Source organism: Carcharhinus amblyrhynchos, chromosome 4, assembly GCF_965287045.1.
Source record: "Carcharhinus amblyrhynchos chromosome 4, sCarAmb.v2.hapA, whole genome shotgun sequence".
In the NCBI taxonomy this organism is placed as follows: domain Eukaryota; kingdom Metazoa; phylum Chordata; class Chondrichthyes; order Carcharhiniformes; family Carcharhinidae; genus Carcharhinus; species Carcharhinus amblyrhynchos.
In genome coordinates this window covers 59,464,312-59,481,196 of record NC_137327.1, presented here as the reverse complement: position 1 = coordinate 59,481,196, position 16,885 = coordinate 59,464,312, and the positions used below count along the sequence as shown (strand labels likewise).

General features: G+C 44.4%; 1 protein-coding gene across 1 annotated transcript in view; it reads right to left on the bottom strand.

The window, feature by feature from the left end:
- The window catches only part of vac14 (vac14 homolog (S. cerevisiae)), a 347,166-nt gene that overhangs the window by 274,447 nt on the left and 55,834 nt on the right, over window positions 1–16,885 (bottom strand). The gene's annotated exons all lie outside the window — the stretch shown is intronic.

The window sequence follows — 16,885 nt, the reverse complement described above, 5'->3', positions numbered from 1 at the left end:
CACAGGTAGAGACGCCAGGCTGCATCACGAAGTGTGATGACCACTCTCCATCTGCACTGCTTTCAGCAAGTTTCCTATTTGAGTTTACTTGAGAAGTGGTGGCACAGTGATATTGTCACTTGACTAGCAATCTAGAGAGCCAGGGTAATGTTCTGGGGACCTGGACTCAAACCCCACCATGGCAAATGGTGAAAATTAGAAACTCAATAAAAATCTGGAATGAAAAGTCTGCTAATGACCAGGAAACCATTGTCGATTGTCATAAAAACCCATCTGGTTCATTAATACCCTTTAGGAAAGGAAAGTTACCGTCTTTACCTGATCTGCTCTACATGCAACTTCAAACCAACAGCAATGACTCTCAACTGCCTTCCAAAATGGGCAAGACAGTGGACACCCATGTCCCATGAATAAAAAAAAACACTATGTTGTACCTACCCTGGGAGTCTGGGTCTCTGCCTAGAAGGGTGGTTGATTCAGAAACTCTCATAATGTTTAAGAAATATTTAGATATTTTCTTGAGCTGTCGTAACCTCCAAGGCTATTAGCGTAGTCAGATCTTTGTTGACTGACATGGATATGATGGGCCGATGTGGCCTTCTTCAATGCTGTACATGTCTGTGCACCTATGACAGGTACACCTTAGGTTAGATACAGAGTAAAACTCTCTCTATACGATTCCCATTAAACACTCCTGGAAGGTATAGCACCCCGGTAGATACAAATACAAGCTCCCTCTAGATTCTTCCAAGGCAGACTCCCACCACCTTCTGGATAAAGTTTCTCAACCATGGTGTCAGATATTCCACATGTAATCCACAGTATTTTGCCTTCATCACTGGAACTTTCCAGTGTTTAAACAATCAAGATTTCACATTCACTGAGCACAACAAAATTAGAAGTCAACAAGGCTACTGTTAATACTCAGGCATTTTTCGAAAGTGAAGTCTGATAGTGCCATGCAATAGTTAACAAACGTTAATTTACAAGTTGTAGCAGAGCACGTGGAGATTAATGCAGGATCAGGAGCTAAGAAATGCAAAATCCTTAAAGAATTGACTAAGCACCTGGGGGTCGAAGAAGGAGGAATAAATTGTTGTATAATCAAGTACAATGAGCCAGAACTGAAGAAGAAATAAAACTAATAAAGCAACAGAAAAAAGTGATACATAAGGAGAGGAAAGAGATAAAAAGGCAGAGAAAGAGAGATATGAGAGAGAGAGTGACAAGAGAGAGAGAGAGATATGCATATGAGAGAAACGTGAATGAGTGAGAAAGAGATGGAAAAGCTTGAAATGGAGCACACATTCCAATTATATGAACATGAGTAGATGAGAAGCGGGGCTGACTCAATGCCTCTTTATTTTCATTTGGTGAGGAACTTTTGTTTAGTAACTGGATTTAGAGAGGTGGGAGTAGAGATTTACTTTGTATCTCGAGAAAATTGTCATGAATTTGAGTTGACCCTGTACAGTGGACTTTGCTTCTAAAAATGTTTTGGTTGAGAAGGTTTTGGAAATGTAGTCATTTCTTCCAGCAATGCATTAGTGTGATTATAAGCAAGAACTGCTGGTTCTAGAGGCCGACAGGCAGAAATTTAGAAATTTGCAAAAGAGAACAGGCAGGACTAATGTAGAAATCATCAGGGAAAGAAATTGGAGTTTGATTGGATACATGGTTCAATGAAGGTGGAACAGAACAGGCTGAGGATTTTGGATGGAGAAATTCCAACATGGTGTCCGTTGGGAGCTAAGGTCTCAAAGTTGATAAAATAAGCGAAGCCTCAGTAATGGCAGATGATTGAACTAACTCGCAAGATGATTCGTAACCCAACTTTGGAACTTTCCAGAAACACTGGACTGAGAGGAGGGTTGATGAAGAGCAGGGGTCAGGCCAGGCTGAGAAAAGTGGAAAAGATAAAATCTAGACCCTTCGGGGGTTATAAGTGACGGTTTGGAGGACATGTTTAGTTCAAGGGGACTGACGTGCTACTTTTGTCATGAAAAAGAATACGCAAATGCAGAATGCTAGAAGTTAAACAAGTCTGCCACTGTTCAGTCAAGAGGCATTCCCCTGGGAGGTGATAATGACCTGACAGAAAGTTTACGCAAGCAGTAAATCTCCCCCACAGTAACAGAGGGTAAATTGGGCAATAAGGGTGTTTTGCTCAGAAGGTGAAGTGCCATTATTCTTGCCATGAGGAAGGAAAGACCACTTTTATTCTTAGAGTTACGGGATCAATCCAGTCACCGAAGTAAGCAGCTAATGGGGCTTTCCTGCCAGAAAATTTGCTCAATAAAAAAATTATTGAGGTAATGATGGAAATTTACCCATTCCTGTAAAGAGCTAATGTGAAATGTGGCTTAATTAATGCATATGTAATTGTGGAAGTTGTTCTTAATTCATCTGTTGACAGTGTAAATAGGATAAGATATTGCTATCTCTAGTATTAGAATGGGAAGTGTTGCAGCCACCCACATTAACAGCCCTCACTTTAAGCACAAAGAACTTACTGACAAACTGCAGGGTAAAAAAAACTGAGGAGCTACCAAAATTCACAGAAGGAATTCAAGCCAGAATCACCCAAAGAGAGTTAAAGAGTCGCAATCATCCACTGTGATTTAACAGACCAGAGACGCTCAAAGATACCAAGGTTTAACAAGTCAGTTAAACCTGAAAGAAATAAAAAAAAACAAAAAAATGCTGGATAAACTCAGAACTGTAGAAGGATCATGTGTTTCTCTCTCCACGGATATTGCCAGTTTATCCAGCATTTTCTGTTTTGATTTTGTATTTCCAGCATCCGCAGTATTTTTCCTCTCATCAGGCCTGACAGAAACACGATGAGATTTGACAAGCCAGCATTCATCAGTAAAACTGCAGAAGGAAATCAGGCTTGCCAGAAACTTAATTATGGTTATGACTGTCGTGCTTAGTTCCGAAGTATTCAAACATATCACAACTAGAGGAACAGATATATAGGCAGATTTTGGAAAGGTGTAAAAGTAACAGGGTTGTGATAGGAGATTTTAACTTCTCCTATATTGACTGGGACTCACTTAGTGCTAGGGGCGTGGATGGGGCAGAGTTTGTAAGAAGCATCCAGGAGGCCTTCTTGAAAGAGTATGTAGATAGTTCAACTAGGGAAGGGGCCATACTGGACCTGGTATTGGGGAATGAGCCTGACCAGGTGGTCAATGTTTCAGCAGTTCGGGAACAATGACCACAATTCCAATGAGCCACTATGGGCTCTAACTCACTCTTGGCACATTATATCCAACTTTCTCCAAACAGTCTTAATTTATAAGGGTGTAAGAATTTTTTCAGGTCAAAATTTTTTATAAATCAGTCTCCTTTTGAAAGCTCTGCAACTCATGTTCTTGCCAGATTCTTAAGCTCTTGTCTTTGCACTAAATTACATCTGACACTCAGAATTACGTCTGACATTCAGAACTGTTTCAGAACAGGGGTGACCTTTTGGCCCATCATGCCTACACCAGCTCTCTGAATTTGTACTGCTTACTTCACTAGCTCCATGATGGCCTATTCACTCAAGTCTACTAATTGAAGTAAAGGACCAATTTAGCTACCTGCCCCCAATCACTAAAGAAAGCAACTCCATATTTGATGTTTCTTTGTAATAAGCCTTTCTATTCCTTTCAATAGTAACTTGTTAGAAACAGATAATGCTGGAAATACATAGGTCAGTCACTGTTTGTCCTAGAAAAGAATATGTTTTCAGTATAAGAAGCTTTATGATTGGAATGCTAAACTATGAGTTAAGAGTCATCGAGCTTTACAGCACAAAGAGGCCCTTTGACCCATTGTGTCTGTATTGGCCATCAAGCACTGATCGATTATAATCCCATTCTGCAGCACTTGGTCCATAGCCTTGTTTGCTATGGCATTTCAAGTGCTCATCTTAGAATCCCTATAGTGAGAAGGGGACTGTTCAGCCCATCAAATCAGTACTGACTGTCTGGCCCACTCCCTCCTGCCCTAGCCCAATAACCACACAAGTTTACCATGTTTAATACTCCTAACCTACACATCTTGGGACACTTGAGCAATGTGCTGTGGTCAATCCACCTAACCTATATGTCATTTGAGCTGTGGGAGGAAACTGGAGCACCTGGAGAAAACCCAGGTGCCCAGGCAGAAATGGGGAGAATTTGCAAACTCGACACAGACAGTCACCTAAGGCTGGAATTGAACCCAAGTCCCTGGGGCTGAGAGGCAGCAGTGCCCCTCAATGCTTCTAAATGTTATGAGGGTATCTCTACGCCCTTTCAGGCAGTGAGTTCCACATTCCCACCATCCTCTGGATGAAAAGGCTTTTCTTCAAATCTCCTCTAATTCTCCTGCCCCTTTGTTAAATCCATGCCTCTTAGTTACTGATCTCTCTAATAAGGCAAAATATTCTTTCCTATGCCCCTCATAATTTTTTACACCTCAGTGAGGTTCCCCCCTCAGCCTTCTCTGTTCTAACGGAAACAACTCCAGCCCAACCAGCCTCTCTTTACAAAGATACCCCAGCATTGGTCCAAGTTCTGATTTTTTTTGTCAGGATTCAAGATTGGGATGAACTAAAGTTTGAAATATAAAATATAAAGCAAGTTGATTAATTTGGGACTAAAGTGAGTAACTAAATTTACAATGTGCAGTTTATCAATTCAAGGAGAAAAAAGCAGGAAGCTGATATTTATGTATTTATTTTGCAAAGCTCACAATTTAAACTTTCAGATGCTTTCTTCTGGGATCTCCCTGCTCCTGCCAGGCAATATTCTTTAATTGTCCCTGTAATGCCCAATAGAAAGTACTAGCTAGTCACAGATAAGGTTATGGTGAAGCAGTGTTAACTGCCTACAGTCATTTCAATGGAAAATACTTCATATATACACACACACTATGTGCAACTGTACTTCATGTATATTTTCTTAACAAACCTCTACCACCATTCAGCAATCAAAAATAAAGCGCTCGCAATGATCAACAAACACACACACAAGTTAAAGTATACACACACCATGTGAATATGAATATTGGGGTTACATACCCAATTATAGGGTCTGTAACTCAAGATTTTACATATTAATCAGAAAGGTAGTTAACCATATTAGGATTCCCATTTATCTGCAAATTTCTAATCATAGAATCCTACAGTACAGGAGGTGGCTATTTGGCCCATTGAGTCTGCACTGACAACAGGTGCTAGCTCCGTAACCCCAAATATTTATCTTCCTGGTCTCCCTGACACTAAGGGGCAATTTGTCATGACCAATCAACCTGGCCCGCACGTTTTTGGACTGTGGGAGGAGATCGGAGCGCATGGAGGGAACCCACGGGGGGTGGGTGCGGGCTGCGCACGGACGGTGACCCGAGGCCAGAATTGAACCTGTGAGGCAACAGTGCTAACCATGTGTCACCCTTAATGTATTGGATAACTCTGCTTTAACTCAAGGGGATCATGTCTATCTGCCACTCTTTAGAATTGTTTCACATTGACAGCCACCAAAGCAACACTAGGCAAAAATGCTTCCTTCTGAGCAAAATAGCCCCAAAAGGCAAAAAACTTTGGCACCTCTGGCCTGAGTGAGTTTGAGAGTCATTCAGCTTCAGTTGGATATAATGATCGAGCTTGTTCTTGACTTCTACCAATGGCAATGATCAAGAGTTGGAACCCTGGCCATTTTCTTCCTATTCAATCCCAAAAGCATAGGTCTTCTAACCACAACTTTCACATTATTTAAAATGTTTAAAAAGGGCAGTAGGGATAACCCTGGTAATTATAGGCCAGTGAGTTTGACGTCAGTGGTAGGAGAGTTGTTGGAAAAAATTCTTAGGGATAGGATGTATACGAATTTGGAGCGTTGCGATTTGATTAGGGAGACGCAGCATGGCTTTGTAAAGGGGACGTCTTGCCTTATGAATCTGGTAGAATTTTTTGAGGAGGTGACGAAAATGGTTGACGAAGGACGAGCCATTGATGTCATCTATGTGGATTTCAGTAAGGCGTTTGACAAAGTCCCTCATGGTAGGTTGGTAGAAAAGGTTAAGCTCATGGGATACAGGGACAGGTATCTAGATGGATTGAAAACTGGCTAGGTAACAGGAGACAGAGAGTAGTAGTGGAAGGGTCCTTTTCTAGCTGGAGGTCTGTCACCAGTGGTGTGCCGCAGGGCTCAGTACTGGGACCTCTTCCATTCGTAATATATATAAATGACTTGGAAGAGGGGTACGTGGCGTGATCAGCAAGTTTGCAGATGACACAAAGATGGCAGGATTAGCGGATAGTGAGGACGACTGTCAGGTGACACAGCAGGATATAGATAGGCTTGTATATTGGGCAGATAAATGGCAGATGGAATTTAATCCAGATAAATGCGAGGTGATGCATTTTGGAAGGAATAGTATAGAGGGGAGATACATGATAAAGGGTAGACCTATTAAGAGTACAGAAATGCACAGGGACCTGGAAGTGCAAGTGCACAAGTCTCTGAAGGTGGCAACACAGGTGGAGAAGGTTGTGAAGAAAGCTTATGGTATGCTAGCCTTTATAGGAAGGAGTATAGAGTACAAGAGCTGGTGTCTAATGCTACAGTCGTACAGAACGTTGGTTAGATTACATTTGAAGTACTGCGTCCAGTTCAGGTCACCTTACTACCGGAAGGACGTGGAGACCCTGGAGAGAGTGCAGAGGAGGTTTACCAGGATGCTGCCTGGTATGGAAGGACTGGGTTATGAGCAAAGACTGGGTAAACTGGGTCTCTTTTCCTTAGAAAGACGGAGATTAAGGGGGGATCTGATAGAGTGTATAAAATAATGAAGAGTATACATAAACAGTGGCAGGCTTTTTCCTAGATTGGAGACAAATATCACGAGGGGCCACGAGCTTAGGGTGAGGGGGGAGAGGTATAAGTTGGATGCTAGAGGGAGGTTTTTCACACAGACGGTTGTGGGGGTATGGAATGCACTGCCAAGTAAGGTGGTGGAGGCAGGCACACTGGACTTGTTTAAGGTTTACTTAGATAGACACATGAGCGAAACAGGGATGGAGGGTTATAGGAAACTGTTTTAAATAAGGATCAGAAACTCGGGACATTCCTGGAAATCTAATGTAACGTGTTGATGTTTTTTCTCTTTTACTCCGCAGGTGTGTCGGTCCACCTTGTTGTCTAACATAGGAACATAAGAAATGGGAGGAGTAGGCCATCTAGCCCTTCGAGCCTGCCCCGCCATTCAATAAGATCATGGCTGATCTGAAGTGGCTCAGTTCCACTTTCCCGCTTTCTCCCCATAACCTTTAATCCCCTTGCCTACCAAAAACCTATCTACCAGCGTCTTAAATATATTTAGTGAGGTAGCCTCCACCACTTGAACGGGCAGAGAATTCCAGAGATTCACCACCCTTTGAGTGAAGAAGTTCCTCCTCAACTCTGTTCTAAACTGCCCCCCCCCTCCCCCACCCCCGCATCTTGAGGCTGTGCCCTCTAGTCCTGCTGTCTTTTCTGAGCAGGAAGAACCTCTCCACCTCTACCCTATCCATCCCTTTCATCATCTTAGACGTCTCAATAAGATCCCCCCTCATCCTTCTAAACTCTGATGAGTACAAGCCCAGTCTATTCAGCCTCTCCTCATAGCTCAACCCCTCAACTCCGGTATCAGCCTAGTGAACCTCCTCTGCACTCCCTCCAAGGCCAAAATATCCTTGCGCAAGTGCGAGGGGCATGCACATGGTGGGTCATGCATGGGCTGCTCTTGGATGTTTCGAGAGTGGCCTAGTACTTCGCATCGTTTGTGTATGCTTAAAACTGGACCAGCAGATGGGCACCACAACAGCTCAGTGACTATCACTGTCAGCTGTGCAGATACATGGATTTGGGCCTGTGTCTGTGGGAGTTTGCGCATTCTCCCTGTGGTTGCGTGGGTTTCCTCCGGGTGCTCCGGTTTCCTCCCACACCCCAAAGATGTGCTCTTAGGCTGATTGGTGTAACGAATTGTCCTTAAATTATTCTCCCCTTAATCTGGTTTCCAATGGGGGATATCATAAGCAAAGACATTGGTCAAGGGTGGAGGAGGAAAAACACATTGTTAAGATGGCGGCACGGGCTTGTTGGGCCAAAGGGCCTGTTTCCCGTGCTGTGTTGTTCTTTATCAATTCAATAAGCTTTAATGTACTGACGGATAAAGAAAAGTGTAGTCCTCAAGATAAGGTGGTAAACTGGGGAAGGCTATTACAACAATATTAGGCAGGTAATGAAGAATGTAGATTGGGATCAGATGTTTGAGGGAAAAATCAACATCTGGCATGTGAGTGGCTTTCAACTACACGTTGATAGGGCTTCAGGACTGGCACATTCCTGTAAGGATGAAAGGTAAGTGTGGCAAGCTTTGGGAACCTTGTATAATGAGATACATTGTGAGCCTAGTCAAAGAGAAAGAGGAAGCATTTGTCAAAGCCAGGAGGCTGGAACACACGAAGCAAGTGTAGAATACAAGGAAAATAGAAAGAAACTTTAGCAAGGAGTAAGGAGGGCTAAAAGAGGTCATGAAAAATCATTGGCCAGCAGGATTAAGGAAAATCCCAAGGCTTTTTATACATATATAAAGAGCAAGAGGGTAGCCAGGGAGAGGGTTGGCCCACTCAAGGACAGTGGAAAGAATGTATGCATAGAACCAGAGGAAATGGGCGAGGTATTAAATGACTACTTTCTGTCAGTATTCACCAAAGAGAAGGACTTGGTGGATGATGAATCTGGGAAACGGTGTGTAGATAGTTTCAGTGATGTTGAAATCAGTAAGGAGATGGCATTGGGGTTCTTGAGAGACATTAAGATAGATAAGTCCCCAGGGCCTGATGGAATGCCCCAAAATACTGAGAGAGGCAAGGGAGGAAATTGCTGGGGCCTTGAGAGAAATCTTTGTATTCTCACTGGCTGCAGGGGAGGATTGGAGAATAGCCAACGTTGTTCCTTTGTTTAAGAAGGCTAGCATGAATAATTTAGGTAATTACAGGCCAGTGAGCCTTATATCAGTGGTAGGGAAATTACTGGACAGAATTCTTCAAGACAGGATTTACTCCCACTTGGAAATAAATGGACGTATTAGCGAGAGATTTTGTGAAGGGGTGGTCATGTCTCACTAACTTGATCGAATTTTTCGAGGAAGTGACAAAGATGATTGATGAAGGTAGGAAAGTGGATGTTGTCTACATGGACTTCAGTAAGGCCTTTGACAAGGTCCCTCATGGCAGACTGATGCAGAAGGTGAAGTTGCGTGGGATCAGAAGTGAGCTGGCAAAGTGGATACAGAACTGGCTTGGTCATAGAAAAAGTCTGACAACACCAGGTTTTAGTCCAACCTATTTATTTGATAATATACTCACAAGCTTTCGGGGTTAGCCCCTTCGTCAGGTGACGAAGGGGCTAACCCCGAAAGCTTGTGAGTATATTATCAAATAAATAGGTTGGACTAAAACCTGGTGTTGTCAGACTTTTTACTGTGTTTACGCCAGTCCAACGCCGGCATACCCACATCTTGGTCATAGAAAACAGAGGGTAGCTGTGGAAGGGTCCATTTCTGAATGGAGAGCTGTGACAAGTGGCATTCTTCGTAGAAACTTGATGTCTGTGTCGATAAGCGCAATCTTCTTGGAGATCCTCTCCACTTGGAACTGGCAGCCTGCGGTGTTGATGGTAGTCATGATGTGGAGATGCCGGCGTCCAGTCCAATGCCGGCATCTCCACATCATGACAAGTGGCATCCTTAGGGATCAGTACTGGGACCTAAATGAAACTGATTTGATTAGTAAGGTTGGTGGATTTGCGGATAGCAATGAGAGCCATCAGAGGATATAGCAGGATATAGATCGGTTGGAGGCTTGGGGGAAAGAGATGGCAGATGGAGTTTAATCCAGACAAATGTGAGGTAATGCATTTTGGAAGGTCTAATAAAGACAGGAAATATAAGTAAATGGCAAAACCCTTAAAGAGTATTGATAGGCAGAGGGATCTGGGTGTACAGGTACACAGGTCACTGAAAGTGGCAATGCAGGTGAAGAAGATAGTCAAGAAGGCAAATGGCATGCTTGCCTTCATTGGCCGGGGCACTGAGTTTAAAAATTGGCAAATCACATTGCAGCTTTACTGAACCTTAGTTAGGCCGCACATGGAATATATTCCCTCTGGGTGGAAGCCCTTAGCCTGAGAATCAAACCTGGGTCTTTTCTGGCGTAAAACCAACAAACTCAGGGAAGGATTCAAAAACAGAGAAGCAAATTAGCTCTTGTATGTGCATCACTACCACTAGTGTGGTAATGTCACCACACGACCAGAAAGGTGTGGAGGCTTTGGAGAGGGATATAGAGGGATATGGTCCCCGGAAGGGTAGGGGGTTTTCATTCAGTCGGGCAGCATGGTCGGTGTAGGCTTGGAGGGACGAAGAGCCTGTTCCTGTGCTGTAATTTTCTTTGTTCTTTGTTCCCAATTACACACTTTAAGCCAAACCCATAAACTGCCAGTTCATTGTAATGACATTCTTCCTCAACAATTATCTTCCTCTTCTGACTTGAAAGGGTTTTGTTGATGCTGTGTCTTTCTGACTGAATGATTTTCCCAGATACACACACACAACCACATTGTGTGCACTTGGCCTGTGAGCTAACTAACGAGCGCCTGTCCTGCCATGGGGATTAATGGATACTATTGAAGAGCTGAAACACTGGCCAGCTTTTCTTCTTCTTAGTACTGGGTGCTATGGCTAATCACTGCTGTCAAATTCCCTCTGGGTGGAAACCCTTAGCCTGAGAAACAAACCTGGGCCTTTTCTGGGGTATATGCCTTGACTGGGCAAACCCTGAAAGCTTGTGAGTTTACTATCAAATAAACTGGTTGGACTTCAACCGGGTGTTGAGAGACTTCTTACTATGGTTACCCCAGTCCAACGCTGGCATCTCCACATCAAAACCAGCAAGCTCAGGGAAGGATTCAGAAACAGAAGCAAAGTAACTCTTATGTGAATCATTGCTCTTGCCTAGCCCTTATTTTCAAGTAAGAGGAGCTCATGTACTGCTTCACAATGATTGAGCCCATCCATTTTGTGCCTCTGCCAACCTCACTCCCTCACCCGTAAAGACAATCCTTTACCAAAGCACAGCCTTCCTCCGCCCACCTCAAACTCTAAGCTTGCTGCTTTCTCCAGTTTCATTCTCATCACCCCGATGTCCTCAAAGCTCACATTGAACAGGAGACCTACCCACAGCACTGCTCACCGGCCAATTCCCCTTCTTGTGTCACCTAGCAACCGACTGACACTCACACCGTTTCTTCCCCCCCCCTCAAAACAGGACACACTCACACCGTTTCTGCGACCCCCCTCCCACAAACAGGACACACTCACACCGTATCCCCCCTCCCACGCGACGCACTCACACCGTTTCCCCCCCCCCCGCCACGACACACTCACACCGTTTCCCCCCCCCCCGCCACGACACACTCACACCGTTTCCCCCCCCCCCCCGCCACGACACACTCACACCGTTTCCCCCCCCCCCGCCACGACACACTCACACCGTTTCCCCCCCCCCCCGCCACGACACACTCACACTGTTTCCCCCCCCCCACGACACACTCACACCGGTTCCCCCCCCACACGACACACTCACACTGGTTCCCCCCACATGACACACTCACACACACCCCCCCCCACCCACTCGTGGCACACACCCACCCACCCACCCACACACCCTGCCCAACCAACCATAAGAACATAAGAACATAAGAAATAGGAGCAGGAGTAGGCCATCTAGCCCTTCGAGCCTGCCCCGCCATTCAATAAGATCATGGCTGATCTGTTGTGGCTCAGTTCCACTTTCCCGCCCTCTCCCCATAACCCTTAATCCCCTCTCTTATCAAGAACCCATCAACCCGCTTCTTAAAAATGTTTAGCGAGGCAGCCTCCACCACTTCAACGGGCAGAGAATTCCAGAGATTCACCACCCTTTGAGTGAAGAAGTTCCTCCTCAACTCCGTTCTAAACCGCCTCCCCTTTATCTTGAGGCTGTGCCCCCTAGTCCTACTGTCTTTTTTGAGCGGGAAGAGTCTCTCCACCTCTATCCTATCCATCCCATTCATCATCCTATACGTCTCAATGAGATCTCCCCTCATTCTTCTAAACTCTAACGAGTACAAGCCCAGTTTATTCAGCCTCTCCTCATAGCTCAATCCCCTCAACTCCGGTATCAGCCTAGTAAACCTCCTCTGCACTCCCTCCAGGGCCAAAATATCCTTGCGCAGGTGCGGCGCCCAAAACTGCACACAGTACTCCAGCTGCGGCCTCACCAATGCCCTATACAGCTGCAGCAAGACCTCCCTACTTTTATATTCAATCCCCCTCGCTATGAAGGCCAGCATCCCATTCGCCTTCCTGACCACCTGCTGCACCTGCAAGCTGGGTTTTTGCGACTCATGCACAAGGACCCCGAGGTCCCTCTGCACCGTCGCCTGCTGCAGTTTTTCGCCACGTAAGTAATAGTCCTTCCTACCATTCTTCCTACCAAAGTGGACCACCTCACACTTGCCAACATTAAATTCCATTTGCCATTTCCTGGCCCATTCGCCCAGCCTATCTAGATCCTTCTGCAGACTCTCCACACCCTCCGCACAATTTGCCTTTCCCCCAATCTTGGTGTCATCAGCAAATTTCGACACCCTGCACTCGGTTCCCTCCTCCAGATCATCTATATAAATGGTAAATAGCTGAGGCCCCAGCACCGACCCCTGGGGCACCCCACTAGTCACCAACCGCCAATCCGAATAGCACCCATTGACCCCCACTCTCTGCCTCCTATTTGACAACCAATCCTCTATCCACGCTAACACCCTACCCCCAACTCCAAGTCCCCTGACCTTCTGCAATAACCTCTTGTGAGGTACCTTGTCAAACGCAGCTGGATAGACCCCCCACACCCAGTTAGGCTCACTCAGAACCCAGCCTCTGATTGGATAAATGCTACAGGGTAACTTGTCCGAAGTGTCTGTCTTGTCACTGATGGCATTGGAGGGTCCAATGGACTCCTGTTTGTCCTGCAAATTCAATGCAAGGACCATCAAACACTAGCGTCTTTCTTCAAGTTAGCTCTACGAGCATTCAGGTAAAATTCTTACAAAATCAGCTTGAATGGACAATTTCTGGACGATTGAAAACCAACACCCCATCAAGTGCTGTTTTCTCAACCCTCAAATAGCCAACATTCCAGAGATGACAAAGACAATGCTTCAAAGACACTCACTCCCCTTGAAGTGTAGCAGATTGGCAACTTCTCCTTCAAGCCCCGTCACAATCTGAGCAATAAAGTTTTAATAATGTGGCAAAGCAGGACTGAAGTAGAAAGAAAAGGAACCAAATCCTGCAATCCAAATCCCAATACCTGGTGGGACATCCTGGCCCATGAGTCCAAAGATGTGTGTGTTGAGAATCAAGTTCAGTTACAAAACGACCCATGACAGAAACATGTGGCCCTGAGCAAACATCATTCTTAGGCAATGATTGAGATATATTATTTTAAAATATTTACTCTAAAAGTTGCAAAGCCAACGTACAGAGCAAACCAGGCAAGCCCAAATCCATCTCCCTGCTTACTTCAAAATTGATTCCAATTCATGGTTTCCATAAGAGAGGTATGCAAGATCCAAGCTGACGAGAGAAGGCATTGCACCCCATCCTGGGCCTTCTCCAACCAATGTCCAATCCCAGCCATATGGCCAAGGGGCACAAGTGAATCACCCCATTAATGCCTATCAGCAGCTTACAATTAAACACTTGTCGATATACAATTAATGACTCTTACCCATCCAATTATAGTCAAAGTATCTTTGACAATGCTATTTTTACCTATCCCTTACATTATCATCTCTGGACTCTCTAAAGCATCAATCCCTAGTCCCTTTCCAGTTTCCCATTTCAATGACCCATCAGCAACAACAGTGTCAGCTAAGTGGGTGACAGCTCCACCTCACCACCACAGCTTTCAATTCAGCCACTGACATCCAGTCCTGGTTAAGCTGAAATTTATTCCCATTAAATACAGGGGAACAAAGCCATCATTCTTCAGCAGCAGCCCTGGCTCCAAAATCCATACTTACACAAATTTCACCTCCACCTCCATCATAATCCTCCATTCTGTCCACTGTCGCATGTTGAACCAGGTTGTTTTCAATATCGATATCCTATTCAACCTCGAGCTGAACTTCCAATCCCATATCATGTCCATCATAAGGATCACCCATTCTCAACGTACATGGCCAGTTTTGCACTTATCTCACTGCAGCTGTAGTTGCAACTACTTTGTCATCTCCTGAGTTAACTATCCTTGTGTCCTGCATTCTGGTTCAACATCCAGCTCCCTGCAGTAAACTTCAGCTTATTCAAAACTTGGTTTCCTGTATCCTATCCAGTACCAAATCCTCTTTCACCCATCGTTCCCATGCTAACTGACCTACTCCATAAAGCCTTGGAGAGACTGCATCTGGGGTAGTGTACACAGTATTGGCCGCCTAAGGAAGTATATACATGTCATTGAGGGAATGCAACAAATGTTCACCAAACTGATTCCTGGAGTGGCAGGATTGTCCTATGCTGAGAGATTGAGAAGACTGGGCCTATTTCTTTAGAGTTTAGAAGAATGAGAGATGACCTTATTGGGACATACAACATCCTTATAGGGCTTGCCAGGGCAGATGCAGGAAGGATGTTTCTCCTGGCTTTAAATGTTAGGGAACAGAATACACCAGTTAAGTCAGCAGTTTGAGTGAAGTTAACAGGTGACAAGAGTGCTAACATTTTGTGGGGAAGACTGCCTGCTGGGAGCGCTAAAAGAAAATTCAAACATGCATAGTTCCCGATCGAAATTGAAGATTGTAAACGAGCAGGTAGCAGTGGCCTGTGTTTCTGTTTGGCCTGCCCTAGTTTGCAGCATGCATTGATAAAATTACCCGTTTCCCACTATGGTCAGCTAATCTGTGGGAACTCATTCAACAGCACAATTAAAGATTCAGTCTTTCGAAGCCTGGGAGGTGCCTGCAGAGAGTACTTGGAGCAGTTTAATACTGGTGACTGCTAATCTGTCAGAGAGATGGGTGCGATTTAACATGAATTAACTATCATACCACTGAAGTAAATTAATTTGACTTTGGTGTTTTCGAAAATGTATTGGTACCAATAAGCCCAGTGACAGTACAGTACAGGACCTAGATTAACTTTCATTCTGCTCCATTCACAACAATAATTCTGGTCACATTCAATTGTAGCAAGGATGACAGGTGGGGTATGACAGATTGCACTCCCCCATCTTGCCATTTCTGGTTGCAGGTAACTTTTATCCAAGCCAACTGCCACATTTCCAATCACACATTACAGAAACCTCAACAACTTATGTCAAGGCCTGTACGTAATCTTCAAGTAGGAATACAGTTGGCATGACTACGAAAGATAAAAGCTTTGCAGCATTCATGCTTTCATTCTTTCCATGCTTTTTGGAAGTTATATGGCATGTATCTCATATCCTCATTATCAAACACCATCAAACAAAGCTGATTGTCAAAGAGTACAGAAAAAAAGGCTCCAAAGAATTGCAGCGTGGAGTACGTTTTCTCCTACTGAACTTATATCACAGCAAGCACGCTTCAAACTGTCCGACATGAGGGAAAACATTTTTTGTTACACAAGTTTTGGAATTCCAGATCCTAACCACTTGTACAAAAAAATGAGATTGCGGTCGAAGCAGATTCAGTATTGACTTTCAAACAGGAATTAAATCATTTTCTGAAGAGCAGAAGAGAGGAAGGCCAGACGGAAAGGACTGGGGAGTGGGGCAAGCTGATTTGCCTTTGCAGGGAGCTGGCACGGACAAATCGGGTTAAATGGCCTCCTACTATGATGTATCACCATGTTATGATTCTATACCTGCAGTCAGTCCTGGTGAAGGCTATGTCAGAACAAGTACTCCCCGAGGTAGCTTTAGCATCTACCACCCATGGCATGTTAGTGATGCATTTTCACTACCTCAGACCCAATTGCAAGGATTGACACAATGGCATTCACAAACTACAATTATTTTCACACTCCTGTGTAATCTTATGGAGTAAGGTGGCAAAGTCTCAACTGCTCAGTGCCATAAACCACATAGTATCTTTCAGCATGATCTGTTTCAATGACAGATTATTACAGCAGGCCTGTGCATTTCCAGTAGCTGCCTTTATTAGAATTTAGGGATGGGTATGGGGAAAGCCAATGATACTGATCAATCCTTTTTGAAGTCAGAATAGAATTCTTCTAATCATCTGGGAAATTTCTCAGGATTCTTTAGATCCAGGGACATGACACAACTTGGTTACTACAATCCTTCAGGAAATGCCATAGGCTTTGAATACCTTTCACCGTACAGATTTTTTTTTTAAAAGGCATTTCCCACAGCATCGCTCAAGCAAAGAAATTGGGTGATGTCCAGCTACAAACTCAATACTGAAAAAGAGGGCTTGTCTCTCAAATGGACATCCCAAAACAAAGAGAGGAATGTTCAGATTCTCATGGCACACTTTGTATCGAATCTCATTACTCCACCTCTCCAATCTTAAGCACATGTACTCCAGACTAACCAGGTAAAACACTACATAAGACTGGTGCACAGTCAAAAGAACAAACCATCATTGCCCATGCGCTGCTCATGTAGTTTGAGATTCCAACTCATTCCACAGAGCTCTGACTCAGCTAATCCTCTGACACAAATAATCTCTATGAAACATCCAGGAATAGCCTAGACTCCAAAGTTAGCTGTAGATAAACTTCTACAGCCAGAACAGTCTCAACTCTAAATTTGAGGTCAGTCAGT